Below are 11,091 nucleotides of genomic sequence, written 5' to 3' on the forward strand. Positions count from 1 at the left end.
TTTTCGTTTTATGGCAACATTGAATATTAAACTAAATATGTATTTTCGAGATCAACACATTATCAATAAGTAGAGTGGTTTGCATTGTAATAAGATTTAATTGTCATTCAACAAGGTGTTTACGAGGGGTTCTCAAATGTATCTAAGGCCAAATGAAATGAAAACTCTTATGTTTGTAGTGTTATGTATGTCCGTTTGTTATAAACAAACGTTTTCAAATTGAAATAAAAAGACAGATGTCTTGATACATGTAGCAACAATTTTAAATGGAAAACTCCCCGAACTGTTCATCGTTTGTTAATTTCACACTTGTTTTGAAAATATCCTTTTCCTGGGAAAACTATTTATTTTTTATATACGTGTCCACATAATTAAATCATATTTGAACTTGATGTAGTAGTAAATATTTTCCAACAAAATTCAATACCATGACTTTGATGAAAAAAAACCTGCTTTTTTTCCTATGAATATTAAGATGCCCGCCATTGATGAACGTAATACAACGCCCCAAACACTTCATGATGTATCTTCTATCTATTAACATTGACACAAAATTAATGTGTCCATTAGATATTGACCTTATTAATTCCCATTGGTGTGTCTTTAAAAAAAACTATTATATTCTAATGCAAAGGATCATAAGTTTAATGGAAGTGGCTTTGTAGCATTGACTCCTGAGTACACTTGGAAGTCCTTATTAACAGACAATTGTACCAAAGGAAAATCACTTGACATGTTTAGAAAAAGTTTGATTAATATCGCAAGTGCACTTATAAATAGAAGTTCACAAAGAGAAAAATAATTCCTGTTAAAAAGATGTTCAAAAGATATCTATCTCTTTTCCATCTTTTGTTCGAAATAAAACGAAAAGATGAAACGAAAAGATTAAACAAACAGAACAAACTTCCTGCATGTATTACACAGTTCATGTTATTCAATTTCAATTAAGGGAATTGTAATTTCGAATGAATATACTGATTGCTCTTTTACGCACATTGTTTAGAATCTATATGTATCGTTACGAAAGGTGTAGCTACGATATGACCACACAGACACGCTAAGGAGAATATTAAAATGTATGCATACTAAGGAGTTTTAAACAATCAATCGGGAGAGTCAAACTGTCAACAAAGACCTATCCGAACACAAGCACATATATTTTATTAATTCTACTAGCGTGTGGGATTTATTAAAACTATTTGGTAAAAAATTTTGAAATGATTAAGAAAGGGAGCCTCCCAGTATCTCATTCATTGGTCCCCTTCAGTAGACTTCGATGGCCTCTACCAAAACTGAACATACATTTATTGTCGAATTCCGCATCTGGTTCAGAAAAATGGGTACTGTTATGTTACTACTTTATTTACCCTTTGGTTGTACAGCTTCTGTTCAAGTATTTACAGGATCTTGCTTTTTCACAAAATGTAAAATAACAAAAATACCGAACTCCCAGGAAGATTTAAAAAGGAAAGTCCTTTATCAAATGCCAAAATCAAAAGCTCAAACACATCAAATGAATGTAAAACAACTGTCATAATTAAACTTGGTTTTGTCATGTAGCTTAATATATATAAGTATTCACGTATTTACAAAGGATCGTCATAGAAATTATTATTGTCACTGTATCAATACGCAGACTCATTTTAAAAAGGAGTATAGTACAATGTATATGACTAGGTCATTGTATGCGTTTAATATTCGGGAATGATCCAGTAATATGATGAATGAAAAGGAATTAGTTATTCACATACACATGGGTGCGCTCCTAACCTGTACAAAAGATAATTTAGAGCAGACTTGTTGACTGCTTTCTAAGTTAACTTGAGAAATTTTAAGCAGACAAGCAAGTTAACTTCGTCGTTGGTAGACCAGACCTACGGTCTGCTTTTTTAGGACAGCTGCAGACCTATTGACAGGTCTACTCCAGACCAGAAATTTGTACTTTATAATGAAAAGTATATTAGGTTCTCTTCTGGGAATCGTATACTATTAGTATATTATGTTATTTGATTGATTGTGGTTGTAGCTAAACGTCAAGCGGGAACTATTTCATTCATGTGCACAACGAGTATATTTGTCGGACGTCCCATACATAATTTATAATCGGCAAAGACAAATTTGACGAAATTGACGAGATTGTTCATAATGATACAACACCTTATGTATCTGGACACTGTACAATTTTCGTTAGACTATTTTGTTGAAAACAGAATCGTAAATTCAAGGCAAACAAGGTGAATTACGATGAAATATTCATGCAATGCATAAAGTCAAATTTAGGAAGGGACTGTAAAAAATGGAGAACGAAGCAACGTCGACAATGATGTTGATATCCCATGAAATAAAAATATTGTTTCGGTGCGTTGGATAACCTTTCTATCCGCCTTCTAATTAAAAAAAAAATACTTGAGCTTTAAATATTAAAATATTAAATGTTAACAATAATCGCATTGCTCTTTTTTCCCAGTAGACCTATATAGCACATTTCTTTACTTGTTAGACTCTATAGATATTATGCACATTAAAAAAAAATCTTTTTTTCATTTCATATTCTTATATACATTAAACAATGGCTATAAAATCACATAAGCTATCATAAAGAAATGAATGAAATCAGACATGTCAGTGTTGGATGATGGGGTTAAATAATTTTGTTATACACACCATTCTAAACTTCTAACTTTAGTGACGGTTCAACATTATGAATACAGAGATGAAATGCGGAAAAGATTATGCATTCATTGTTTTCCAATATTGCTTTTATTTGTATGATACAATATTATGTCGACTATCATATTATTTGTTTGTGCGTTTCTCTGTTATGAATGTTCTTGCGCGTGTTTATGCTGTATTTCTGTCACGTAGTGTTTTAGCGATTTTTGTTAACATTGTCATAAAGCGGGAGGTTTGGCATGCCATTAAACCAGGTTCAACCCACCATTTTTTCTTAAAATGTCCTGTATCAAGTCAGGAATATGGTAGTTGTTATCAATTAGTTCGTTTCTATGTGCGTTGGCGTTTGTGTTTGTTGTACTTCGGTGTTCCTGTTGTTCCTTTGTTTTCCTCTTATAGTTTATGTGTTTCCCTCGGTTTTGGTTTGTAACCCGGATTTCTTTTCTCTCACTCGATTAATGACTTTTGAACACCGGTATACTTCTGTTGCCTTTATTAATCATTTATCTTGTTATCCAGTAAGCGGTGTTAAACATTATGTAGTTTTGTAATAAAGCTTGGGCAAAATACTGTCAGTACCATTATTAGGATCATTGCGTACCAACAAAAAAAAACGTATTCAATAATAGTTACTGACAGCTAGTTCAAAGCCAATATCAATTATAATGTAAAAAAAATCATTTATATAAGACTTGAACATCTATCAGTACACATCAAGCATCCAATGGATTTAATGTAAAGACGTGATAAGCAGTCAGAGAGAAAACGTGACCTCGTGCGTTGTCAAACTATAGGTATCGACAGATTGTAAAACCAAATAAATATTTATACCAATACAATCAAAATTCAATTACAGTGACCTTTTAGAATCAGTTAATTTTAAAGATTGATACATTTACCCGGATACTATCAAAATTGTCTTTTATGGTAAAAAACATGACTCTAAAGATGATGTGCTATTCCGTTTGAAATAAGTCTTCTACAAGTGTTGCCAAACATCAAGACCAAACATATGTTTCCATGGCAGAATTTAGGAAAGGTTTTAACTAATTTGTGGTAGCGAAATACCTGAATGAATAATTTACCAATAATACATAGACTACGCTTGTTGGAATCTAAAACTGCACGTCAGACATGAGCATAGGGAACGGGTTGGGATATTCAAAAACCGTAAGACGTTGTCAAAGGAACATCAGCGTCCAAAAAGAAAAAAAATACAATAAAGAAAGAAAAGTCATCCCATTTATCCTAATTTTTTGTGTAGAATTTCTCGTGTTTAACTGAAATATCTTACGCAGGGACGTTAAGGGCGTTTCAAGAAATATCCCATTTTTATACACAGGAAAAATCATGTTGAACTCAAAGTAAGTTTTCTTTGCTTAAAGGTTAAAATGCACGTCAAAAGCGTAAACAGAGGGAAAAGGGTCTATTCTGAATCACATTCCAAACTTTTATTTATAGAAAAATATAAATACACTAGTGTCACGTGACTTCAAACTGAAAGTAAGGACATTTCCTAAAAAAGTCAAAAGGGCAGGTACAAGATGAAATCCGATCGCCCTAGTTTTTGGCTCCCTGTAATCAGGATAACTTATTTTACTGGAAAAGTGCTGTGCCTAGTTTTTAATAGAGGTGTTGTAAATAAAAATCAATAAAACGTGGAGAATTATTTCGATTTATTGACTTTTTGGCACTTCGGGTTGTGAAATTTCTTTTACACGAACGCTATATAACTAGGCACAGCACTTTTTGAAAAATTTGAAATGAGGCCTTTCTACCAATACCAGAATCAAGTGGGTTGGTATACCTCTTGCACCTGCCCTTTTCAATTAATTTAGCATGAAGTAGCATTATCGCCTTGAAATGCGAGAGAAAAACGTTTGAATGACCTGCAGTAGTCGGATAGGCTGACGGAAAAACTCAGTGTATTTTTTGTACTCACCGTGAAGCGATAATAACGTTATGTTGGAGCGAATAAACAAATATTCTTTTATTACTTGCTTAATTTATTGAAGCTTCCTATTCAGTATTCGGTTTTTTTTTCAGGGAATTTTCAGTGTGACAGGCTGAACTTTCATAAAATAGAATATTTACATCTTCTTGCATTCCGCCTCTTGTGTAGATCACCGCAAATGGCTGAAATGGAAGAGGCGGATTCATGTGGGCTCTGATCCCTTGTGTATCAACCAACTTATGGTTAATGTATACACTTCTTATATGTCCATAACTTTGATTAGTGTTGGGACACGCAGCCCCCCCCCCTTTTTTTTTTGTCAAAATCCGGAATCCGCATCTGGGCAGTACTGCCAAGTTTTCATGAAGCAAATGCGTGAGATTTGGCCAAAATTGTAAAGATCAAAGAGAAAAAACAATAGATCAAAGGAAAATGCCGCCAAATATGCATGAAAATAAGTGAGTCTCACGCTACGTGAGACATGGCAGCCCTGTTCAGACTGGGGTCATAGTGCAGTTCTCATTTTTGCAAATGCAAGTTCATTATATAATTAAGAGTATACTATAAAGTCTCTTCTAGTGCTTGTTTATTGGAAACCATTAAAATCTTAATGAAAAAAGTTGCATTTTCATACAGAACTTTATACCAAAATTCATGATTTTTCTGTTTGCTCTTTGTCATTGGCAATGTTTAAATCATAAACATTAACTCCTACCTGCATATAAATATTCACATTTTACTAGTTGAATATCTCCTGTATCTCAAGTGTGACTGGTATCAATTTGTAAATCATGATTGGGAGGTCTTTTTGAATTTTATTCTGGTGGGGTAGGGTTAATTGTTTTGCCTATGAATGAATATGAATTTTCACCAGTTACCAGGCCAGTATTTTGTATGGCTTGCTTTTTTTATAAAAAAAAAGCTACGGCTTTGAGTACCCCATACCTAATAATTGTACCTTAAGCTCTCATTATTTTTGCTTACACTATATCATAAAGCTATAACCAGTTCGACAAATATCGGATGCATATATATATACACAACTAATTTTAATCGCATCTGTGAATACATGTACATGTATGTACCTATGATTCAATCAACAACCTTGTCATAATTATATCATCTCAATTTCTCAACCTTACGTATAGTTTACATTTATACCATGAAGTTGGAAATAGTGACCTATTTTTTTCTGCTGCTCATTTCATATTAAATCCCTGCCTACCAGTGTTCACCAATACAAATGGACAGCCAAGAAATAGCCAAAAGTGCTTACATGACATTCAGCACAATCAATCAATTGTTTTTTTCATTATCAAGTGCCATAATATTTTAAGGTTCATCTCAAACATGTCAAAATCAGAAAACTTATTTCCCATCACCTGCTGAGATTGGAGGCAACTGAATGGTATTTCTTTTCTGTCAGAATAAAAGAAATTCTATGTACCATATATAATATAAATACACAGAAATGACTAACTCAATCACAATTAATACATATATACACAATCCAAAAGTTTCAGGCAGTGTCAGGTGAATGAATCATGACATAGCGGACAGGACAAACTAGTCAGCTTGGAAATTAAAATGATGTGTAAATGCTTATAAAACTACTGCCTACAAATATCATTGACAAGGGTACAATCAGTGGTTAATCTTTACCTGAACCAATCACAAGAGTAAAAAAATGACTTAATTGTAAATCAAAACTTCATTGGCAATTATACCAGATCATCTTTTTTTATATCAAATTCTAGCTGGAATACAAAAATATGTGTGCAATTTCAAACTGAGAACAAAGCAATTTCTGTCTGTTTTGGGGATGCTGTCTCATTGCCATACATGTATACCCAACATCTTTTGCTTAACATGCTAGATATAAGAATCTCTAAAACAGTAACTGTGAAAATATCCCATCACAAGTTTCCAAGTTTATATATCCTTCAAAAACACTCAGAATTTTTTGAGTAAATTTATTCCCAAGATAATTTTAATTATTGAACAATGTAAGGACAATTAAAAATGCGAGATTAATTATTGCAGTTTCAGAAAATCCTGGATACAAATCATACCATCATTTAAATAAAATTATATTTTTTTTGGCCAAACGTATACAATTGTATAACCAATTTTAATTTAGACAAGAAATGAAAAAAAATTCTGATTTCTAAGTATAGACTAATATATAAGTATAGATATTTTTTTTGTTCAAACATTCTGTGGCTGTTACAGAGGTCTTGCTCAGTATTGAAGGCCAACGTCAATATGACTAAGTCACTTTAAGATGAACAATAACTGCAATTAAAACACTTTTTTATGCTTCTGAACTTTTTGTATACCTTTATTCTGTGTTAACTGTTATGAAATGAAATGAAATTGAAATATTATGATATAATATGATCTTCTTGTTCTCTGGTCATGCTGGTGGACAATATATAATATGACTATTTGTTCTCTGATGAAGAGTTGTTAATTTATTGGCAATCATATGTCATATTCTTAGTTTTATAATTACATGTAACTCCATTAGTGGTGCATCAGTGAATTGTATGCCTACATGTATATGATAGTATATCTCATGTATATCTAGGTAGGATTAATGTTTAAATCAATTACTATCTTTTCCCCGTAATTGCCATAAAAATAACAAAACACTCATTTAAGTCTTATAAATGAATAAGTCCTTCTTTACAGTTCAACTGAATATCATATGTCTATTTGTAGATCTCTCACTTGGTCAGATACAAATGTATTGCAAATTTTTCAAATATTTCATGAAAGAAACGACAAATTACATCCATGAAATATGATTTTGTTAAATGAAATCCTTTTTTGAAACTCCAATTGTAAGATAATTCACAAATCTCCAAACTGTCCGTATTGAGAATTCATTTTAACTGAGGTAAAAGCTCTTTAAGATGGTTAACATCAACTTCAGTGATACATGATGATGAAAAAGAAGCTAAATTGTTTAGTTATTTTTCCTCTGTCTCTCAGCATCAAAACACTAAATTCCAATTCATTTGGTCTTGAAACAGTCAATGCTTCTGCTTAGTATATATATGTACATTATATAGAATTACTGTCTTTTTTCTACTTTTCATGGACATATTTGGTGGCTTTCTAAACAAATTTTAATCAGATCTTCCGTGATGGCCATGATGATCGAGTTATAAGGAACTTTCTACTGCAGGTCATCATCCCTTAAATAAGAAAATGCAAATATAATATATATTAAATAAAATTTTCAACATGTGAAAAGTAATCAAAAGTTAGTGCAAACATATTTCTTCAAGAAGTTTCTGTTAAAATGCTAACACAATAATTTCCCTGTCCTTATTTAATAATGTCTTCATTCATCATTTGAACAAGGATTTAATTTTCCGCATACGTTTTAACAAAATGCACTACATGTAATTTTATAAAACTTTAAAGTTAAATGAAAAATAAACTGTTATCACAGAGATATGTCTCGCCTTTTTGTAATTTTGATAATGCAAATGTTGAAATTAAAATAGCAATACTTTAACATTTAAGTAATGCAAATATTCAAAGTCGATGAACCATGACTGAAGGTACATGGCTAAACAATCTCCATGGAATGAGATGTGCCAATGCTAATACAACTGCATACCAAATACCATTGACTTATTATAAGTCGTTCCCTTTAAACAAACCTTAACACAAACTTTAACTTGTAAACTATGTAAAAGTTTCAAAGTCAATGAACCATGATCAGGGGTGGGGCTATATAATCTCCATGGAAACGATACTTGCAAATGCCAATAAATTTGCATACCAAATATCATTGACTTAACATTAGCAGTTCATCTTGAACTGATCTAATCACAAACTAATACATGTAAACTAAGCAAAAGTTTCAAAGTAAATAGACCATGACTGAGGGGGCGGGGCCAAATATTCTCCATGGAAATGAGATGTGCTAATTTCTTATACACCTGAACACCAATTAACATTGGCCTACCACTAATGGTTCCCCTTGAACTGACATAATCACAAACTAATACATGTTAACTTAGCAATATTTTCAAAGTCTAGACCATGACTAAGGGGGCGGAGCCAAAAAATCTCCATGGAAAGGAGATTTGCCAATGCTTATACAACTGCATACCAAATATCATTGACCTACCACTAGTGGTTCCCCATAAATTGACATAATCACAAACTAATACATGTAAACTATGAAAAGTTTCAAAGTCAATAGACCTTGACTGAGGGGGCTGGGCCAAATAATCTTCATGGTAATGAGATGTGCCAATGCTAATACAACTGCATACCAAATATCATTGACCTACCACTTGTGGTTCACCATGAACTAGACCTAATCACAAACTAATACATTGTTGACGCCGCCGTCGCCGGAAACAGCATACCTATGTCTCGCTTTTTGACTCCGTCAAGGCGAGACAAAAACCCAGATGTGCCTATAAGATGTATTATGTAATAAATATTTAAATTTATGTATTTATGTTAATTTACTTTGTTTTGTATCTCCTTTTCCGACAGGAATACTTCAATATCAATTTCAGTAATCCACAGCTAAAAAAATTTTGCTAGCAAGTTCAGTATTATATTGTATTAATATCTGTCATGTCAGTGTAAATAAATTTTATTGCTGGTACAGATACTTCATTAACATTGATTTAATTAAGAAATTATCATGATTATTGGGTATATTTGTTTTTTGCAATTTTTGAAGAATGGACAAAAATGTGAGATTTATAATTGCGATTTCAGAAAAATCTGCATACTTGTACAGTTATATGTATAGATTTCAGAATGTGAGTTCCTTTTATTGCGATATTCAAAGTTGCCTCATAAAAACATTGCAATAATTTCTGAGTTTACATCATACAATATTCTTACAATGTACATGATGTAAGAACAGAAACTTATTTGCACAAATTATAAAACAGGAAGAAAAGCCAGGCTCGCTAACATGTTTAACCCATCCACATTCTGTATGTACAATGTATGTTCCTGGAATTCAGTGGTTGTCGTTTGTTGCTGTGTTACATATTTCTTTTTCATTCATTTTTGTTTACATAAATTAGACCATTAATTTTCTCCTTTGAAATGTTTTATATTTGTGATTTTGGGGCCTTTTATAGCCAAATACGCAGAATGGGCTTTACTCATTGTAGAAGGCAATTCAAAGACCCATAGTTGTTAATGTCTGTGTCATTTGGACTCTTGGGGAGAGTTGTCTCATTGTACAATAGTTAGCTGATATCAGGATAAAACAATTTACCTGTTTATAATAATAAGCACTCCAAATCAAACCATTGCTTTATTTCATCAAAGGTGGAATGGCATACTGTATCTTGTAATTGACAGGGGAGCTAAAAAAAAATAAGAGAAAGTAATTATTAAATTACATATAGGTACTTTTTTTTTAAAATAAGGAGCATAAACATATGTATGATGATTCATATAATTTTTAAAATAAAGAAATTACGTCTGCCACACAACCCTAATTTGACATGTTTGATATCAGGATTTCCTCCATAGATATACAAATGCCTATTTTTTTCTTGGATTTCTAGGATTGCTGCATCCTATGCTAAATAAAGAGCTGTGCTAAAAAAAGCCAGCCCCCCAAAATAAAAAAAACAATCTAAAACAAAGAAGTGAATCTGTGAGCTACTAATATACCCCCATACCCTTAAAGTAAAAGGTAAACAAAGGTTGTTGAGTGATGAATCTAATCAAGCATCACACGGTATAGCTGACACATATAAACCCTGAAACCAAATTTCAGAAATCCTTGTAATGTTCCTGAGAAAGATGCAAAGAAAATATTCATGGGACGGACGGACTGACTGACTTGGGGATGTACAGACAGAAGTAAAACAGTATACCCACCCCCACTTTGTTAAAGACTAAAAGTGGGGGTATAAAAATTAACAAAAAACAAACTTGCGCACAGTGGCACAATTCATGAATAATTCTTATGAATAAAATCCCATAACTGGAATAAGTAAAATATGTTCCTGAGAAAGATGCAACGAAAAATATTCATGGGACGGAAGGACTGACTGGCTTGAGGATGTACAGACAGAAATAAAACAGTATACCCACCCACATTTCTTTAAAGACTAAAAGTGGGGGTATAAAAATTAAAAAAAAAAAACTTGCGCACAGAGGCAAATTCAAGAATAATTCTTATAAATAAAATCCCATAACTGGAATAAGTAAAATTTAAAATATATCAAAAATCGTGAGGGAGCTTACTTTACATTTCAGCAAGTTTCATGAAAATGTGTTTAAGCGTTTTTGAGACATTGTCCAAAAAACGCGATAATTTCGACCCGTTATTATGAATAAAGTCCCTATACTCGAAAACCAGGTATCAAAAATATCTAATAGAAATGGAAAGGAAACTTATGTCAATAAATTTAAACAATTCACCAAAGTTTCATGAAGATTGGTGAAAGCTGTTT

This window comes from Mytilus californianus, unplaced genomic scaffold, assembly GCF_021869535.1.
Source record: "Mytilus californianus isolate M0D057914Y unplaced genomic scaffold, xbMytCali1.0.p SCAF_6, whole genome shotgun sequence".
In the NCBI taxonomy this organism is placed as follows: Eukaryota; Metazoa; Mollusca; class Bivalvia; order Mytilida; family Mytilidae; genus Mytilus; species Mytilus californianus.